This window comes from Uloborus diversus, chromosome 4, assembly GCF_026930045.1.
Source record: "Uloborus diversus isolate 005 chromosome 4, Udiv.v.3.1, whole genome shotgun sequence".
NCBI lineage: Eukaryota > Metazoa > Arthropoda > Arachnida > Araneae > Uloboridae > Uloborus > Uloborus diversus.
Window position 1 is genome coordinate 153,292,572 of NC_072734.1, and position 22,042 is coordinate 153,314,613.

A 22,042-nucleotide genomic window follows, 5' to 3' on the forward strand; every position below is an offset into this window, starting at 1 on the left:
AATTAAAGTTACAAAGCTTGAACACACAGAATATAGTTATTATTTTCGAAGTTCTAATTTATTTCAGAAATATGGAGAATATAAAGCAATATTTTATGCTTTAAAAATGTAAGAAAAGCTCATGAAAATTTAATAGGATAAATCTGCCGAACACAATTTTAAGAAAAGTAACAGCCGTTAACCTCGAGTCAATTTCTTTTGGTAACACAGAAAATATAAGATTTGGGGGAATGTTTTATACACACAATACAGAGTTATAATTTTTTGAAGTTCTAATTTATATAAGAATTATAGAGAATACAAAGCAGTATTTTATGCTTTAAAAATGTAAGAAAAACTCATGAAAAGTTAATAGGATAAATCTGCCGAACATAATTTTACGAAAAGTAAGAGCCGTTAACCTCGAGTTAATTTCTTTTGGTAACACAGAAAATATAAGATTTGGGGGAATGTTTTAAACAAAGAGTATAGAGTTATAATTTTTTGAAGTTCTAATTTATTTAAGAAATATAGAGACTATAATGCCGTATTTTATGCGTTAAAAATGTATGAAAATTTTAAGACAAGTTAATAGGATAAATTGCAGTATTGATTTTATCTTGGTCAGTTACACGATTTTATGTCAGTTTGAATTGGAAAGCAATAAGAAAGTAAAGATACAATTATTTGTAAGTAACAAAACAATTATATATTAAAATTAATTTAAGAAATCATGTCACCACGAGAAAAATGTTCATATCATTAATCAAAAGAAATAAAAATATAGCTTTGCAAAACTTAAAATATTTAGTTGATATTAAATTATTTCTATCAATGGGTAATATTGAAAAAATAAAAAATCTATGCTTTTACCCTTGCACTCTATGTGAAAAGAAAACTCCTATAAATTTTTATCACTTATCTTTCCCAAAATCAAAACATCCAAGAAAATGTTCTTACCCTCTATGCGCTCTGATTGGATATTACATGCTTTCACCTCATTGGTTCTTACCACTCCTACGTCACTCGACACCGAAACCAACAAAAACTTGCGATACTCGATGATTTGATGAGCGCTTATATATTTGGTGGGATTCAGCATTAAATCCTCAATCCTCCTTTCCAGGGACGAAAAAGGTTGAAGTTTTCTAACAGTACAAAAAAAGTAAGTTACAACTTCTGAAGTTCTTATTTCCGAGGATTAAACTTATATGAGTTTCATAGCAGCAATTTTAATTTTTTAAATTTAAGCAAAACGATTTAAGTAAAAAAAATAACAAAACAAGCGATTTTTTTTTACATATTTAAAATTTCTTCAACAGCTTTATTGAAAGAGTGATAAAAATATCATTTTTCAATACTTTCGTGTGCTAACTTTAATTTTTAATATGAATGATTCTTACATGAACTGCCTGCAGTAAAGGAAGTAGTAAACTAAAGACTTTAACTGTTATAAAAATATGCATGTCATGACTTAAAAGTACAAGTAGAAAAATACACAAAAAATCATAAAATATGCATGCGAATATGCACTAAAATGCTTCAAATATGCATTAAAATTTTAAAATATGAAATTAAATTGTGTTAATAACCTAAGAAAAGGTGTCCTATTTGATTTAAAATCTGATTTTTATTTTATCATTAAGACGATAAATATGTTTAAATTTTTTTCAAATTATATTAATTATTGTTTTAATATTATAATATTTTAAAATTATATTACTGTGTATTATTTAATATTAAATACACATAAAATAGTTCACAAAACAAATTACTTTTGTTGAAATAAATTATTAAACTACTCTCCATTTAGATATATCTTTTATTATACAATATAATTTTTAGAGATGAAGATATCTTTTCAAAATGTATAGATATTATTGGACAGTATTTTGATATTTTACCTTTTACCAAATGCTCACATTGTTCTTGCAATAAAATACGAGTGTAAAGGCTAATCTCCTTATTCTTTGATCTCTTTAAATAAGGATAGTTTCTTTTTTTTTTTCAAAACATACTTTCTTTGATTTTTTTCTCTCTCCCTCTTTTTTTTTACAAATAAATTACTTTTTCATCAGTAGTCAAAACGTTTCTATGATTGATTCGAAAATTCGCTCTTAATGAGTATACTTTTACTGCTGTAGGTTGGTTACACGTGGAAATTTAAATAATTAATTGTTCTAGAAAATAGCATTCTAGTTTTGAAAATCTCTGTTGCTCAAACCCACTGAAATCTTACTGGCTACCGAAAGAGATATTCATTTCTACAAAATGGTTATCCTTGGTTCGCTCAATTTTTCGTTTTCTATGAAGAACAAAATTGTTATTTTATATTTTAAAAGAAAAATTAACCCAAAAGTAAGTGAAATGTACAGTTGCGTACATATATATCACAAATTTTCCACTTTTATGCTGTAATATGAATTATCTTTAAAAGAAGTAAATTGTGTGCAATTGATTTTCACATATGCATCTGCTCGTAATTTCTAACAGGAATCACTATTTATGTGGTTTAATTGAGACAGTGATCTTCATTAAAATCTGCTTTGTAAGAAATTTATTTGATCAAGTCAAAAAAAAAAAAAAAAAGACGAAAGAAAGAAAGGTCTTTTAAACAGTAATAGGTCGTGCTACGAAGATAGACTAACTCACTAAAATAATATAGAAACATTATTTAGAGACATAAAAGCCTCAAATATAGATTCAAATACATGGAAAATAGTAAAAAATTGTGGAATACAAAATGCACTATTATTAATATTTTTTTACTACGCGTTAACGTAATGTTTGGTTATTTTGTAAATTGCTTTTCTTTAATATTTCTCATATTTTTCAATTTCTACTTGAATGACCTTACTTTCATGCACTTTATTTTCTGCCGCAGTATTTTAACTGTTTTAAGTAGGCTTACTGACGTACACAGAAAATGATGAACGTAGGACCTAATTTGCAGTTAAATTTTAGCACTCGAGTTTATAACGAATCTTTTTTGGGGCTATGGAGGTATGAAAATAGAACTATGCGACGCAAGTTTTGTCAGATCATTCCAACTTTTCTGAAGTCTGTGACAGCACTTTTATTATGTGTTTTCAACATTTCTGTTTTTAAACTTGCCTAACCAATCAAGAGCGGTTTTTTCATCTATATCACCAGCACAATTGCATGAGCAGCTTATGCCGCCTTAAACCCTTGTCTGAAGCAAAAAGAAGGTTTAAAAATTGCTCATGTTACACAACCTGACTTCCCATTTCACTGATGTGAAAATTACCATAAATTATGTCGACTAACTCAAAAATAACGCAACTTCCAGTAAAACGAAACATCTCCTTTCGAATGATTTAAAACATTGATCCAAATGCATTTAATGACAATAGTTTTTGATACAGTTATTAAATATTAGGTTTCGAGTTTAAATGAAGCACGGTGTATTTTTTTGACCACTAGAAGAAATTTTCTGCTATTCATTTTCCTTTTCAATGTACGTATCATCTAATTTCATTTTACAAAACATCTATTACTCGGGACAAATTACACTGATAAACAAGATTTCTGTTCCTCATTGAGTAAGAAATAATTTTTATATTTTAGGAGGTGTTGAAAAACAATATGGAAATAAAAATCTTTCATTACCCTCAGATTTTCGAATAATCCAAAATCTTTAAAATATGAATTTAATGACATTTATTCAACACATGTGCAGTATTTTTGTCATTTGCCATTTTATATAAACAATTGCAAAACCTAAAACGAATATAAAACACCAAAAAAAAGAAAAAAGATTGTTTAAAACGTTGTATAAGAATGAACGATTTTGGATGAAAAAAAATATACTCGTAAAATATTTCATTAAATTAATACTATATTTAGCTGCAAATGCCTTAAATTTAACTGTGGATACTCTATTATAGGCACTATCACAAACTTCTATAAAACGATTAAAACAGTAATTACCGAACATATTAGGAGTCCAACTCTTTGATATCGTGCTACCATAGAAGAAATATGCTGGTGGAAGCCTCCCCGTGTTCGTCGCTTACAGCTCCCACATTTTCAAAGGAAAAATTTATGTTAGAGGCCAAACAAATCTCTGTAATAAGTAAAACCATGTGTGCCTATGGATCAAATGCATTTTTAAAAAAGAATGTAAAAAACTTATAACTGCTGTAAGATAACCTATGTAATTCAAAACGTATTAATAAAACTTCTTAAAATTGGAGGGTGATAGAAATTTTTTGAAAGCATATTCTTTTTCAGCACCTTGAAATCTACAAGAAACCCTCAAAGTACACTGAGGAACAGAAAATTCGTTATGACTTGTTTTTCAGTGTTACTAGACGATATTTATTTAAATATTTTTTTTTAAATATTGTATCCTTACAGCACAAGACTTTTCACAAGCATGCATTTTGTTTATTTCAGATGCAGATTCTTTTGGCAGCATGGATGGCCATTTTTTGTATCCACAACACCCTAGCGAATGGCCTAGAAGATCTCTGGAGCGGACAGCCACTACCAAAAGATCTTGTAAAACCTTACTTACTGGAAGCTTCTTCCCTAGATTCATCATCTGAGTATGGCAGCCCAAAGTCAGCCCCATTTGCAATCTCGGGACTTAAAAAACGAGTTGGTGAGAAAAATATGTTTTTGTATTTATTTTTTGAAATTAAAAATATAATTTAAAGCTGTGACACTGAATGGAAAACGCCACTGCCCATGTGTGATATGAAGGGGATGAGTTGAGGAAGTACTGATACAAACCACGCGGGTTCATTCTAAACGATTTTTTTTGGAAATTCACGAAAAACGTGCTTCTAAATAACCTTTAATGGACGAATGCATTTGTATATTTTTATGAATTGATTTAGTCTCACTTTTCTTCCTAAGAGAGCTTTCAAATGTAGGAAGACCAGTCATTAATTTTTTTAATTTGGAAATGTCTTTATTCGGTTATGTCTGTTGGACATGTTTTTCTTTGATTAAAATCGTAATGAACCTATTTGTTTTTGAACGAATTAAGAGCCTAAAAACATTCATAGACGTCCACCATAACCTCAACAGATATTAGCATAAAGCTAAAAAATGTAGATCAGCTCCAGGTCACTTGACCGAAATGAGAACCTCCTATTGGCCCGAATGGAAACGTTGTTTTTTGGTTGAAACAAGGCTATGGACAGTTTCTTGTGTAATTAAAGAAACTAAGTTTTAAAACATAATTTAAATATGATATGATTTTCTTTTACTGAAACTAACAATATAGTGTAGTAGGAACTATCCTGTAATATTTGAATCAACTGCTAGCTGAATTTTTGTTGAAACTGGACCCTTCCCCCCTCCATATGTGGCTTTGATTGGTATCTCCTCAGTTGAGCTCTTAGATCTAGAGCACGGAGATTTATTTAAGCATTTTAAACATTTGCATTATCATGTGCTGAGTATTTTTAATAACTTGCGTTGAGCATAGTTTACTTGCATTGGCATAATTACTAACAAAAGGGGTGTCACAGTCCTATAGTTTGGGAAACTTGCTTTACTAGCAGTCTTAATTCTGTATGATAAGTAAAAATTCATATAAAACGGAAGAGAGGCCGGCCTCCTTGTCTAGTCGTCAGAGCAGCCTGACTGCAAAGTGGAGGTTCTGGGTTTAAATCTCGGCTTAGGCATGGATGTGCTTTTTCTCTCCTGTCCTTGTCCTTTCTTTGTGTGAATGTGTTGTTATGCTGTGAACGGTTGTCTACCCTATAAACGGGTCTTTATGGCATGTGTATACTGTGGAAGCCGGATTTCACACCAAATTACGGTAGAGTTGGAAAAGTGAAGCAGCGCACCACTAGTTGCCAGCCTGGCTGGCACACGACAACAACAATAATGGAAGAGAAGTGCAGGAGCTGCTCTCCTGTGAGTTCCCATGCAAATTCAGCTTTTCTTGTGTGTTGGTGTCTTCATAACTTTGAGTTGAACTAAATAATATAATAGTTTTATAGTACTTATTAATTTTAACTACTGGTTTAATTTTAGTTAAATGTCAGAAATTACAAATAATTCCTTTGAGTATATTATAAAGTTTCGTTTGACAGAAACAGTTAATTGGTTTTTTATTATTCTGCAGCTGATTTGTTGTGATGGCATACCTTTAATTTTTCTAATTTACACATAATAAAGTTCATCAGATGTAGACTATCAAACGAAAAATATTAACATGTAACACCGGCTTGAATCGTAGTAGTATACTAGTATTCCATGTGGTAATTATATACGCCAAGATCACAAACGCTCGAACCAAACCCCCTCGAAAATGAATTAGTGATCTCGTTATAAAGAACATTGTAATTAGTTTCCTTTCTTTCGAGGTTCTTTTGGTGTACAAAAATTTTCATAATTCTCTAAGAATATTTATCATGACGTAGATTGTAAAAAAGTATGTACCTGATTACAGGTATAATATTTTTTTTAAGGCTGTAATTTTGTTTTAGAACATTCTAAGAATTCTAGCTGTACTAAAAATCTATATGTTTAGACTCGTTATATGAATAAAATGTTATGCAAATAATACATAATGAATCATGCATTGCAAAGTAGTGATTCAAAATTCAATAATGTCATGGCTGCTTCATAAGCAATTTTTTAATTAGTGAAGATAATGCCATATAAGCTAACACACAAGCTCTTAAAAATACAAATTACACACCTCCAAAAATTTTAGAATTAGGGAATTTTCTTCCTTTTTAAGTACCTTTTTTGCTGGATCTGACAGGAGCACGTATTGCAACTCCTTGCTGTTTTCCAACATTAGAGGTCTGTAGCTGAAATTCTATTTCCAAGTTCTGTCGTCTTGCAAGTATTATTACGCTTAATATAAATTTTCGATCAAATGATTATTCCAAAAATTATCTAGATTAAGATAAGATGATACCGAATATATCAGCAGTTAAATTAACCTTTCATATGTACAAATAATACTTAATTCGGAAAAATTTAAATGTATATATATTTCTGAAGCCAGTATATACTGGGTTATGAAATACCGAAAACTGGTAACTGCCGACGTTCGCGGGTGAAGGCCTAATTCACATTGCAAAGACATCGGCGAAGGACTGAATATTTCTGATGAACCACCGGTGATTGTTGACAATCTCAAATTAAATTCTTTCACAGTAACATATATATTGCTTTTCGTTTAGTTTTTACTTTGTTTTCAACCACTGACAATAATTTTCCTTCATTTCGAACATTTTGTTACTGAACTTTTATTAAGTGCTTAGTATGTTAAAGCACTTTAAAATCGCCATTCCATTGCATGCCTTAATGATGGGATAGTTGCATATCTCTGACATTGTATCACCGATGCGAAATTTCAAGGTTTAGGAAAAAATGTAACAGTAATTTGGTATTTTATCCATTATTTTGGTTCTGGTTGGCTGAATATTAAGCGCGAAATTTATTGTACTGAACATTATAAATTGAAAAGAACAAGGAAAAAAAAAAAGGATCTTGACTTGAGACAACCTAAAAAAAAGGCACATGCTACATTTTAAAAATTTGAGTTATGTGGCATGAAATGTTGCACAGCGATTACTGATAACATTAAATTAAAGATTTACCAAGGTAAGATTTACCAAAATTGATTACTGTTATACAAATTTGTATTATTTTCCAAAACTAGTGGAGGATGGCCCAAATCGGGTAAGTTTTCGAAGAACGCTCGAAAATTGTAGTTTTTTGGATTTTAAGCGCAACTATTTCGGTTTTATTTCCTAGCAGAGTTCTTGAACTTCAAAATAAAAAGTGATTTTTGTATTATTTCAAACCCAATAATTATTTATTATCAAACTTAACAAACATGTGTAAAACCCACTTTGCCCTACCAGGTATCCCAAAGCGGGTAAGCTTAACTAATTGTGGTTTGGTACATTTGCCAATCAAATATGAAGTTCTAAATGATTAAAATAGTTGACTAGCTACCTGCCATTATATAAAAAATATAAAATAATTGTACTTATCCAATTTAAAGTCAGTGCATTTGTTTATAAAACGTAAAGAAATAACTTAGTTAATTAATAGACTAATTAATTGTGCCATCCTAAAACATAACCTTTTAAATTTATACTTATCCTATTGAAAGAGAAAATGTAAGTTAGCACACGAGTCAAGAAATTTTAAATAAATATATGATTAAATCTTATACCCGCTTTGCCCGACCCGCTTTGCCGAAAGGCAGGCTTTTTATTTCAATAATTTTAACGTTAAATTAATGATTAAAAAAATACGGAATGACCATCGTAGTTTATAGGTGGATAGTGTCAAAATAAGTTAATATTATTGACAATAAAATAATAATAATAATAATAATAATAATAATAATAATAATAATAATAATAATAAAAAGCTAATCTTCGACTAATCACAAGCTATAAAATTTCATTTTTTTTAAAGAAATGCATCATTTTTTTTTCATTTTAAGCCTGGTTGCGCCATGCTGTTTTACTGCTGCTTCGCTGGGACTGACAATAACTCGGGGGTGTTCGGGTAAACAAGACATACGTATTCATCGCCGCTAACACACCATGAGGGAAGGGGGCATACGAAGGCCTACTCGCTTTGGGCCACCCTCCCCTATGTTTTCACTGAACTTCTAAATAAGATATTTTCATTCCGAACAAACTATCAATTAAATTCAAAAAATTATTTTATAAACGAGCTTTTGACTGGAGAAGATAAAACGGATAACTGAAAAGATTTGCATGCTGACATTTAAAAAAAAAAAAAAAAACCTTCGGGAGTTCTAGAAAAAAATCGATCCATTAAACCACCAACAATAGTAGCACCTTCAATTTAAAACCTTCAAAGCTATTTTGAACAAATAAGACGTTTGTCTTAACGGGGTTTTAAAGTCAGGGATAAACTTACACTTTGCCCTTTGAAAAAGTATGATTGTTTCACTGATGTGCCATTCCATTAACGTAATGACAATGGTATTTTTGTAACTGTAACGAATTTAAACTTTTGGCTTTGTTATTGAAGAAACATAATACGGATTTAAAAACACTAAGCGTTTTTGGTACGCAAATAGCTGATTAAGGATTTCTTTCATTTTGTAACTTTTTTTTGTAAAAAGTAAAACGATTTCACGTTGCACTATAGGTCAAAATACTACAAAACTAATGTTAGGCTAATCTAAAATGAGAACAAATGTCCCATTCAAACAAAATGGTTTTGCTCATTGTTTTTGAATCTGTACATTAATTAAATGTTCAACACAAGCGCACGCAATGCAGTTACACGCATTGTTATCATATACATATTCTAGAAACGAGTATTATTGATTTACAAGCCAATGGGTAACGATTTTTTAGAGTTTATAAATTCAGGGCATTTTACCTCATTTTAAGCAAATTTTGCTTATTAGCTGTCAAAAATAAGGATACAAGTTTCTCCACCTTAAGAACAGAAGCTCTTCAGTCAATCGGTTGCTCAATTGTCCAATGCTTATGATTCCAGAAAAATTTGAAAGCGAAAAAGTATTATGATGAGCCATTGGGATAAAGTATTGTCTGATCACCAATGAGATGGAAAGGCAAACATCCGGTTTACAGACGAAAACGGGCGCACCTATTAGTTTTCAGGTATACCACCTTTTGCAGATGTGTGCAAGCCTCTTAGTTACTTAAAGTCACATTGAAATGAGCGAATAACACGTATCAAATTTTTACTTTGCACCCTCATTCATATTAGACTCGTCCTAACTGGCGTTTGCCAACTCCATAGCAACCCTGGGCAACCTGTACAAATGCAGTCATTCAGGGCAGTGCTTTGAGACAGTTTCCTTTACTTAAGCTGACCGACTGATATTTTAATAATTTATTGTATTCGTTAGTATAAAAAGGAAGAAAAACTCTTTAAGAATGTGTAGTTATCCAAAATTAAGAAACAACTATTAAATCCATTTAAAATGAATTTCTAGCTCTGCTTAAATTCAACCCACTGTTTAAAGTCACTTTGAACCACGCAAAAATAGTATGGAAAATAAATTATTTTAAATAAAGTAGTGAAACTGGCCGAAAAATTTAAATTTCTAAATGTTTAAAACGTACCTTTTGAACTATCATTTGTAATATTGCATACAATATTACAATGCAAGAAAAGCACTTTCAACTATTTCAAAATTAGCTTCCAACCAGTTAAGTAACTTCAGTATTAGTAAATGACGCCATTTTTTTTTTTTTTTTTTTTTTTTTTTTTCAAGCTGAAAACTTGTTTCATAATTTTGTCAAGAGGGTACATCACTGGAGATTAAACCTTTTTGTCAAGTCAAATACATACCAAAACATTTAAAGTGCCACAAATTAACCGACCTGGTTCAAAGTTATTGAGAATGACAAAATCAGGCCGGAGACTAAAAATTTTGTCCTTGATCAGCATAAACTGGATTGTCACTAAAAAGTGAATGCTAACTACAAAGGAATTTAAACATTGGAAGTAAAAAGACAAATTTTATGCCTTTTAGTTTTTATGCACATGAAATATTCTTCCAAATCATAAACAAATGTGGATTAAAAGCGTTTAAAATGCTAAATTGCTTATTTGTTAGTAGAATGAACTTGAGTTAAAATTCAAGCAATTTCATTTATGGGTAATTCCATTCTAACAAATTTTGCATGTCTTTCACAAAATTCACTGCAAAGACTCCTAATATGTTAGATTCTTGCTTCATGTCATGAACTTAATGAAGAATATAGACTACTTCTAAGTAATTCAGCTAATTTTTGAACATTTCCTGAAACATTAATTAAAAAAATGTTTTTGGCTCAGTAATGAACTCTTTTAATGATATTCGTCCGTTAGTGAGCAAGGAAATTATTTAAGTGTTGTTTATGGAAATATTTAATTTTTTTTGCATTACACAGAAGTAAAGTTTTTCATTAAATTTCAATAAGTTGCAACAAGAATATAACATACATACTTTTAGTTAGCTGTAGGGTGTTTTGTGCAAAAAATGATATTCTGTTGACCACCGATGAGGTGAAAAAACAAACATCCAGTTTACAGGCGGAAATAGACGCTTCTATTAGTTTTCAGGTTGCCAGCTTTTGCAGATGTATGTTAGCCTCTAAATTAAGCAAAGGCACATTGAAATTAACGAGCACTAGCTTTACATTTTTGTTTTCCTTCATTCAGATAGACTAGTCTTAACTATACGTTTGCCAATTCCAGATCATCCGTGGGCAGACTACGTCTGTTACGGGGGAATTACTTATCTGTTCGAAACAGATAAGTAATTCCCCCGTTCATAAAGCACATTTTCGAGCGTATGTTAATATTGATCTTTTTAGACTTCTGTACAATGGAACCACTGTTATAAATATTTTTTTCATAAACTCGAAACAAAAAATGTCTTTCTTTTGACTTCCTTTTACAAAAAAGGAAGTATTGTATTCGCGAAAAAAATTTCACTCAAAAATCGACCTTAATTTCCATTTTGCTCCCCCCCCCCCAATGAATGTTGAGTTTTTTTTTTTCGACTCGACCACACGTGGATAAGGGCCTAAGAACGTATAGACACGCGAAATATCCATTTTGACGATTCCCGAGTTAGTTACAACGAGTTTTCTCGTGACGTCTGTATGTACGTATGTATGTATGTGCGTATATATGTCGCATAACTCAAGAACGGTATGTCCTAGAATGTTGAAATTTGGCACGTAGACTCCTAGTGGAGTCTAGTTGTGCACGTCTTCTTTTGGTTGCATTCGGGTGTTTCTAAGGGGATCTTTTGCTCCTTCTTGGGGGTAATCATTGTTAATTTCGATGTAAACCCAAGTGGTGTTACAATTCGGCTGACACTTGGCGATATATCGCCATTTTGGTCGCCAAGTTTTGTCGCCAACTTAGCGACAAATGTGGCTATTTTTTTTTCTTTTTTTTAAAATCTGGATTCAATTTGGCCACTGTTGGCATATTTAGAGAGTAAACTATTGAATCACAATAAAACTGCCAGTAATGGGGAAATGGCATTAAATTAGAGTAAAAGAAAGTCATATGATGCACACATCAGTTCGTTTCATAAAATATCAGTAATTTTAATCATGAAACTTTTGCTAGGAAAAATCTCTGTGCTCGAACATAATTTCTCGAAAAAGATAACATACAAGGAGAAACTGGGTACATAATGCATCCACGTTAGTTTATAAGAAACAACGATGAAAAACATCTGTCCAAGATATATATTGCATCCATATAAGCTTCTTCAACAATGAAAGCGAGCGTAGTTCTGTATTCAGAAGCCTTTAGAATGTCGAAAACCTGCTTTTTGTCAAGTGATCAAGACATGCTTTTTTGTCACGGGTATGGTTGCAACCGGACAATGCAAGAAGTATGAGTATTGATTATCAATTGTTGACAATTTTCTGGAATGTAACTCAACTAACGTATCCACATGCAGCCATTGATTTATAAAAAGAATTCAAATCAAAGCAAAGTAAACACACTGTACATAAGAACAGATTTTATTTTAATCCATTGATCAAAAATTAATTTTTGTCTGAATACCATGCACTGAGCCGTTTTGTTTAATATATTATGTAACTATTTATATAAAAATGGTCACAAGTTGGAAATTTTTGAATTTATTTTCTATTACAACCTTGTTATAAGTGATAAAACCTATCCGTGAATAAAAAATAAATCTTTTAATGTATATATGGATTATGTAACGAAAAATGCTCCTTTGTCAGTGAAGTAATTTTTTTTATGGTTTACAACTAATGCTGAAATAATTTCTTTAGGATTAAAAATATGCAACTCGTACATTGATGTAAACTACATGTAAAATTTGCTGAAGTCGTTTTATGCACATCGCTATAATCTTTTTATGTGTATATATTATAAAGAATAGGTTACCAAATCAAAACTAACTAAAAATTGCAAATAAAGAAGATTAATTACTTTCATGAAGAAAAATTCCTTTGATTATTTAAACTTAAATTTTATATTCAAAAGAATTTCAGTGTTTCTCAAAGGACAAATTAATATTTTATGATAAGGAATATGTTGAAAAAGAATTTTAAAAAATATCAATCTTATCAAATTAAATTGCTAATACGCTTCAAATAACTTTTTCTTTAAAATAACTCAACAATTACATTTTTTATCACATTGTCTTCTTAAACTATTTTTAAAACACGAAAAATATTTTTAACTATATATTTTGAGTATTGATAAGAATTAATTCAATATCTTTGTTTAAATAGCGTTATGTAGTACATTGCTCACTGAAATGGTGTGCACTGATTAATTTGATGAACATTTGTTTTTTTTTATTTCAATTTTATATCATCAACATTCAAAAATAATTATTCGATAGTAGAAATGTCGGTATATCTTAGTCAAAGCCTTCTTTTCGTTTTGCGTAGGAGCTTTTCTAGTTGATTTTTATTTTCGAGTAAGTTTATAGCAATTTCGTTTCACACTTTCACACTTTCGTTTACATAAACGTTTCGAATCTTGAAAATCTGTACGTATTTGAAATAATGTGTACCTCATCCCAGCTGAGAGAGACATTTAACAGGTGTTAGAAAATCAATTTCTGTCCACTCAAAAAAAAAAAAATTGGTCTGTTTAGTTTCAGACGAACTTTTGAAGTATCCAGTTTCATAGTGAATACAGAACTACAAAACGTAAAATATGCTAAACAATTCGAAATTTCCTTTGATGCTTTGATCATTAATAGAGACGCAAACTGCATAACTTTACGGAATATCATCAAACGGACCGAATATTAAACTGAAAGAATCCATTTTCGAGTTTGAATCATAGCTATTTTTTTCTCCCCACTAAATGAGCCGAACTTCAATCAGATTTTTCTACTCCATCTATTGGAAACTGCAATTACCTATTTGAAAGTAGTATTTTTTCATTGTGAAACAGTAATTACCAAAGTGCAGAATGCACTTTGTATAAAAACTCAAGCAGAGTTATGTCTGCTTTTATAATGAGAATGATCAACGCAGTAAAGTTTTATGCAAATATGAACTTTTCACCATTTTGAGGTGTCTACGCTAAGGTCGTCAAAAGAAAATGCAAGCAGTTGAATAAATTCTGGGGTGGATGCAGACCAACATTTTAAGGTGGGGTAGGGGGGAGTCATGTTCAGGATTTTATATTAAGGTACGAACATTTCTTAGGACTTTTCGAGTGTAAAGGAAAAATCTCATATCAGCAAGAAATAACACGTAAATTTAATCAATTTGCCATCAAACTAAAGAAGTTTGAAAATTAGCTAATTAATAAATTAATTTTCAAATTAATTGATTCATTTCGATTAAAAAATAATATATTTAAGTCTTTTCTTAATCTTGACCGCTCCGTTGGCTTAAGAAAAAGTCGTTTCTTTTCTTAAGCTCTAGTTGTGGCAGAATATCTTGCACTTGACAAAATACAGTCGACGGTTTGAGAGGGGTCATGACCCCAGCGACTCTTCCCTATTGTATCTGCCCCTGATTAGATTGCAATTAATAGGGCTCAAATTCCTTGATCAGTTACATACAACCAACGCATATATATATATATATATATATATATATATATATATATATATATATATATATATATATATATATATATATATATATATATATATTTAACTAAATGACTTGTACAAGAGAAATTTTAATCATCTTTTTTTTTCTTCGTTAAATAACACCGGAGAACAACTTGTTACACAATTACTGTCGAGTTCGATAGGTTTGTTGATTTCAGAACCGCGGTTAATGTTTTTCTACCACGCCAGGTTTTCTTTATATGCGAATGTGACCTTATATGACCCCTTTCGGCTGAAGAGCGCATATCACAGGAAGTCCTTCAACTATCCTACAGGCCAATGTAAACCTTTTTGAATTGAAGTACAGTGTTTCTTTTCCAAAATGCTGTTATCTTTATTTGGGAGAAATTTTAATTTATCGTGGCAAACATTTTCAGTATGGAGTGTATAATAATTCCGTTCATTAGAAATACAAAAAGATAATGTATTTTGTATTGTGTATGCAGTGTAATTATTACTATCCAAAGAAATATTTTCTCTTGTACAATATTTTTAGTTACATTTTAAGAAGTGATCACGGCGAGCTCCATGCAGCTTAAAAATTTGACTGGATGGACTTGAGATCATGTTTGAACTCTTGGACCAAAATGTGAAAATCATGTGACTGTTCCCAGTCAGGCAAATCACTGTTCCCAGTGCGATATATAGTTTAGTTCTAAATACAGTATTGTTTCTTTTTGATGAAATATGTATGTTTTCAAAATATGGTGGCAAATATATAAAGTGAGTTAAACGCGATGGGAGAAATAGTTGTTACAGCACAAAATTAGAAACGAATGTTACGTTTCTGAAAAAAAAAAAAAATGTGTGAAAAAGTTCGAAAGCACAAAACTTTCCCTTTGGTGACTCAGTGAAAAGATAAAACAGGATTTAAAGCGTTCGTAGTCTTTCTGCAAAATTCTGTGAATGTAATAAAAAAAGCTTTTGTAGTGATAAAACAAGCATGCTTTTCTGCTGACCTCTGCTTACCTCTGAGTCTCGAGATTTTCTCTACATTGAAAAAAAAAAGTTCCTTATTGATAAAAAAACATATGTATGCAGCAATTTTACAATTTTTGTACTTTAGCAACGTTGATTTGATTTTTTTCAAAATAAACTGTTTCAAAGCATTTAGTGTCGCATGGGAAAACGTTTTCAATTTCGAACTATCGCGCAACGCCCTCTATTGCATAAAAGAGTAATTTCCGGCCTTGAAACGCTACGTGATTCCAAATCCTCATCATGTACCCTACCCCTCTCAGAAGTTCTAGAGGACTATTCAACGGAAAAACATATTTTTTCCCGCACATGACAACTCTACATTTTATTAAAAACGTGTTATGAACATGTCTTTCAGGTATGAAATCGTACATGTGTATGTGATTTCTTATGTACAACACTTTTGTTCATATCAAATTTTAAACTTTTTGAAACTAACATTAAAAAATAACTAGAGGGAAATCAAAGTATGTGTTCTTTAAAAAAAGCAGCAATAGATTCGGAGTACATTTCGCTTAGAATTGAGCACTTTAAAATTTATGTCCAAAAGTGTCCTACACGTGACAGGTAAACTTTGTTCAAATGATAACAATTAAAAGAAGATATAATATAATTTTTCTTTGCATAAAACAAATCACACAAATAAAGTACTTTTATTAGGTGAACAAAGTTTTAACTTTCACCCCTTAACAAATTATATTAGTCTTTATCTTTTCTAATAATAAAGCTGAAAGTCTGTCCGGAGGATGTCTGGATGTCTGTGACGCGCATAGCGCCTAGACCGTTCGGCCGATATTTTCATGAAATTTGGCACAAAGTTGGTTTGTAGCATGAGGGTGTGCATCTCGAAGCGATTTTTCGAAAATTCGATGTGGTTCTTTTTCTATTCCAATTTTAAGAACAAAAATACCATAAGATGGACGAGTAAATTACGAAATTATCATAACGTGGAACCATAACATGGGCGGAAGCCAAAAAGATACGAAATTATCATAAAGTAGAACCGTAACATGGGTACAAGCCAATTGGCGAGAAAATTCACTACACATTATTTGTAAATATACAGGCGAACCAAAAGACCTTTTACTTTTTCTATTACGGGCAGAGCCGTGCGGGTACCACTAGTTAAAAAATATAAGGAAAAAAATTTGTCCAAATTGTCCCACACGTGATGGTGGAATCACCGTGGAACATTTAACTGAAATGATTTTTCGGTTCGAATGTTCTCTAGTCAAAGGGATTAAAGATTTTCTTCATTCATTTGCTTTACAGCTTATAATTTCTTTGTTTTGTTTAATAATACTCTCATTCCTTTTTGATTTGGCGCATCAATGAAAAATTAATAATTATTCTTTTGTTCAAAAATCATATAAAACTATTGAACTCGATTAAAATGATCTAATTTTATTATCATCTTGTAAATGGCAAACGCTACACTTTTTAAAAGGTTTTCGCAGTCAAACATAACACATAATGACTTGCTGAAAGCTGGTTCATCCTTTGCGGTGTATATGTATAACATTATTTTCTTGTTTAACTTTGAATTTTTAATTTGCTTCATTTTGTTAAGCAAGACTCAAACTTAAAATTTAGCTAAGGAAAATGCGTGTACATCTTTGATTTTTGTGTGTTATGCTTCAAGTTCAAGTAACGGCACATCATTTTTTTTTTTTCAATCAAGAAAACAAATATTTACTACCCCAACCGTTATTGGAAGTACAAAACAATAACATACAGCAAAAAGTATTTCTGAACTGAACTGTAATTTTTTTCTCTGGTCTGAAATAGTCATTTTATATTTTTTTCTTTTTTGAATGTAATTATATTTTATGCAATATTTGGTTCTTCTAAAGAGGAAAAAAAAAGAGAGATTTTTTCAGGACAAGAATTGCAATTCATAAACATCCGCTAACATGCATTTGATCTCTGTTTCAGCAGCAATGGGGGTGGACTTACCAGACTACATCCTCCACTACAGGGGAAAATCTCCGGATCTCGGCACTTTCCGGGAGAGGATGCAGCTCAGCGGAAGGAGGTAGGCAAAGTTCCACAACACTTCTTCTCTCACCGACTGAAAACCGTTAAATGGAAGGAGACAATTTTGGGAAAAAAATCTGGGCAGCAAATAAAACTTTTGATTCGCAGACAGCTAAAGAGATTTTAATTAAAATGCCTGTAAATAGGTTAATAGGCATAAATATATTCGGAAGTCATTATTTAATCAAGTCTAAAATATAGACTAATGCCTTTAAAAATATATTTTTGATCACATATGCATTTTTTATTCATTAAGATACGAGAACTATTTTTTTAAATAGTGTATCTATGTTTTGTAGACATGTGTATAATCATTTTCTCTCTTTATTTTTCAGATAAATAATGCTATCGGTAAGTAGAAACAATTTTATAAACTATTTCTTTACAATAGCTGAAAATATATAATCTATTTAATAAATTTATTTTTGATGAAGAAAAGAACGAACATTTGGGGCAAAAGTGTCTTTAATTGGAGGGGTGCCCACTAAGAGCAATGGCGCCCCTCCTCTCTTCAAATGCAACGGAGTATCCCCCTCCCCCCCCAAAAAAAAAGAGATAAAGGGGGTTGGAACTCATAACCCCTTCCCCCTCTGGAACCGATCTGGCTATATTATAGTATTTATTTACAATACTCCAATTTATCAATCATCCACTAAATCAGAGATTCTCAACCTTTCAGGTTCTGCGCATCCCTTTGAACATTGATATGACTCCCACGTTCACCCCTCCTCCCACTACCATATGTAGTCAATGCAAGTAGTACAAACGGAAAACTGGATTTGGAAACTAAATCTGGTTATTAAATGAACATATAGATATGATTGTACACAGAATTTAATATTTCTCCACATAATTTTAACTTGAGTGTATTAATAATAGAACACATGAAATTAAAGAATCAAAAAACTATATCCTACCATGGCTCCACTTAATTCTTATAGGCCGTGGCAATCGCTGAAACCCATGGCAACAAAGCGGACGCTACAGGGCACCAATGTTTCCATTACTTTCACATTGATTGGTGGATGCATTGGTTCCCAGTGGCGATGGCGCCTCTTGCGGTCAGAACGGGATACGTCCAATCAAAAATATAAATAAATTTTGGGACATTGATTATGATTGGTGGATGCATGAGCTGCATTGAAACGTTGACATTGATTGGCGAATGCATGAGCTGCATCGGTTTAACACAGAAAAGTCAAAAATTGTCAAGGCCCGTAAGCGTATTTAGTGGGACCATGATCCTGAACATTATTTTGTGAAAATCTATATCGCCAGCCACATTGATGGGAGGGCTGCCACTATTTCTGTTTGATAAATTTTTGAATAAGTACTTTGTAACTCAGCCAACGCATCACTTAGGTTACTTTCAATTCGCAACTCCAGCGCTCGAATACGCTACCTTGCGGTGATTTACAAAACTGCCGGAAAAACTAAAACATTGCCATCTGAGTATTTATTAACTTAATCGATGTGTCTTAGATTGCTTTCAGCTACAGATATTGTTTCATCTCTTAATAGTATTCTCGAGCTTCTCAAAATAATGTTAGTTTTCCTTATTTCCTTCTAAAAAATTTCCTTCTAAAAAGTGAGTTGATTGGTGAACACAAGAAATCTCTCGATTAACGAATTTAGATAACGTTATACCAGGTAAAAAGTTTTATTGTTTCGTGTGAATTTGTAAAAATAACGGTTTTTTTTAAAAAATCTCATCTTAATTTAACTAACCATATTTTACAGCAGCATTTAGTTGGAATAGACAGTACGCAAAATATTTTCTTGAATATATTATTGTAGAACAAAATGAATGAAAAATGTTTAACCGAGAAAGAATTTATTGCTTTTATTCTCAGCTGAAAGGTTTCGCCAAATTTGTTTAGGGTTATAGTTTTAGTATTATGCGAGCAAAGTATCTTTGGCGAGATTCCGCATGTTAGTTAAACCATTTTAATTTTTATCATGAGTGGAACAAAATGGTAGAAAGATTACAGAATTCGATAAGTAAAAAGAAATAAGGGTAGATCATTTGAAAAGAAAACTACCACCATATATCCGTGAGAATTTTTTTGATTGCATAGCATGACATAATTAAATCATAACTCTGAAATTAGAAAAATTTTCGAAAGAGAAAAATTTTAAATTAACGGATTCGGGAATTTGAGAAAAATAACTCAGCTACAAATGCAAAACAATAAATGCTAGCCAAGCAATCCAAAGAAGTATCATCTTTTGATAATAATTCGTAATGTCATATTCAATTTTATAGCATTAATTGTTGTTCTTGTCAAGCCACAATTATTATTTAGTTTTATCAAGAATTCATAAATATCGAATTCAACATCGTGGAAATAGCTGCTTAGAACTACGAACTACGTAGTTTGCATTAATCTTTGACGTTTAGTAATGCTTCTTGAATTCTCATTTCTTTCTACGTGGGTCAGAATATCAACAAGACTTTGAAAATTAATTTAAAAAGAATGAAGCGAAAAAATCATGCATACGAACAAAATTTACTAGGCTTATTAGCATTTTCTTCGTTACCACGTGCGTTTGTTTTACCTTTTTCGTCCGCCATTAGAAAGTGGCTACAGTGCCCCTATAATTCGTTGGAGTTGCGAATACTTTCCTCGATTTTGACTTTATGTATGCTGATGCTGAAAATCCAGATTCACAGAGGTATGTGGATGAAAATTGCACTACCAACATCAAAAAAGGCAATAATGTAGAAAATAATTACCTACGTATGGTTACAAAGTTGAGCAAATCATTAGTTCTTAAAGTTGAGAATCTCTGTTTTAAACCAACCAATTTTTATAACATTATTTTTATGAGTCTTTCAGAGATTCTTTATTATCTATCACAGCACTGCAACGATAATACAATTTTCTCCAGAGGTCTATGTAGGACATTGTTTTTGAATTACGCATGCCTAATGTTGCTCATTATTTTCTATGATAATTTCCTCTCATTGGAATTGCAACAAAGTGCATCCAGTTTATTAACATGAAAACTAAACATTCACATTCCATCATAAAAATTACACTGTTATTTCTCGTTTCTTTTGTCGTTGCCATTATTTAAAAAAAAAAAAAGATTGCCCAGATGATAAATAGATAAAATAACACCAAGAACTATTTACATTACACCCGATAATTCGCAACTCCAGAGCTCGAGTATGCTGCCTTGCGGTGATTAACGACACTACCGATAAAGGTAAAACATTCCGTTCCGCGTGTTTTCTTTGGGATAAATTACAGGCTTTAGACAGTTTATGGAGGAATGTAATTTCAGAGGAATAGAAAAGAAAGTTTCCCACAAACAAGATGACAAATTACTGTCAGTCCTTAAGCTTCAAAGCAAGTTGTGGGTTAAGGCATTAGTTTGTTTCACCTTTTTCATCCGCCATTAGACTGACTGCAGCGCCCCCTATAGTTTATTGGAGTTGCGAATAAATAGAAAAATTAAATGTAATACATGGCAGACGATAAATTTGCAAAATGCTCGTAGAGTGTATCCATACTTCCAGCCATCAAGAAGTTATTCTTCGTGTGTTGGGACAGTTTTACATTAAGTCGCTTAAACTACCATTTGCTGTTTTCAAAGTTACAACTTTTTTTTGTTGTACAAAGTTACAACAAAGTTTTCACAGCTCCAACTGTACTTCAAAAATTGTCAACTTTTACCCTTAAATCAATCAGTTGTATAACTTAAAATTTCTTCTAATGCAAAAAAACACTTTCAGTGTTAACCCGGCTAAAAAATTTGTAATGTTGTTTTCTGTTAATCTTTCAATGGAAAATGCATTTCAAAATTTCTGAAGAATAACATGAAATGACTGTAAGCAATATTTCAGTGATTGTGTGTTGATTGTGATCGTATTAGTGTAATAAGCTGTTTTAATTGGAAAAAAATTGCTAGTGAATATTGCACTTAAATCTTAGTACTTATTTAAAAAATAAGAATAATGCAAAGAATAATAATAATGCAAAAAAATAATAAATGTTTAATTGTAGTTAACTATTTAAAAATATCAGTCATTTTTTATTCATCACCATGTACTTATGGCTTATTAAATCACTTTTGTTTGTTTTCATAGCATCAAGTAATGACCTGAAGAATTATGCTTGAAATCGTCACTCAAGAATAGAAACAAAAATATAATGTATGTTATTTTTAATGCCGAAAATAAAGGACTTTGGTGAAAGAAGGTTTAATTTCTTCCTCTTTTTTTGGTAAACTACAGTTTTTACAAACAGCACAGTAGTTGGAATTTTTTTATACGTATTTTTTTATTTTATGGGGATCTCACTTTTTCACTAGCGCAGCAAGAACTGATATCTGTTAGAGTTTTTTTCATCAAAAAGTCCTAACATGTGCATAAACTACTGTATTTGGATGGACAATATTGCTGGAACTAAGGTCACTAGGGGTATTTTTATCCCCCTCTCCTACTCT

The 22,042-nt window shown here is 31.3% G+C and overlaps 1 long non-coding RNA gene across 2 annotated transcripts; it reads left to right on the top strand.

The window, feature by feature from the left end:
* Positions 1–1,042: 1,042 nt before the first annotated feature.
* LOC129221527 (uncharacterized) lies at positions 1,043–21,791 on the top strand. Of its 2 annotated transcripts, none has more exons than XR_008580524.1 (5): positions 1,043–1,144; positions 4,399–4,606; positions 17,486–17,585; positions 17,923–17,938; positions 21,684–21,791. It is a non-coding gene; the product is annotated as an uncharacterized LOC129221527 (long non-coding RNA). The 2 variants fall into 2 exon arrangements; XR_008580523.1 differs by having other exon boundaries at positions 17,489–17,585.
* Positions 21,792–22,042: the final 251 nt, after the last annotated feature.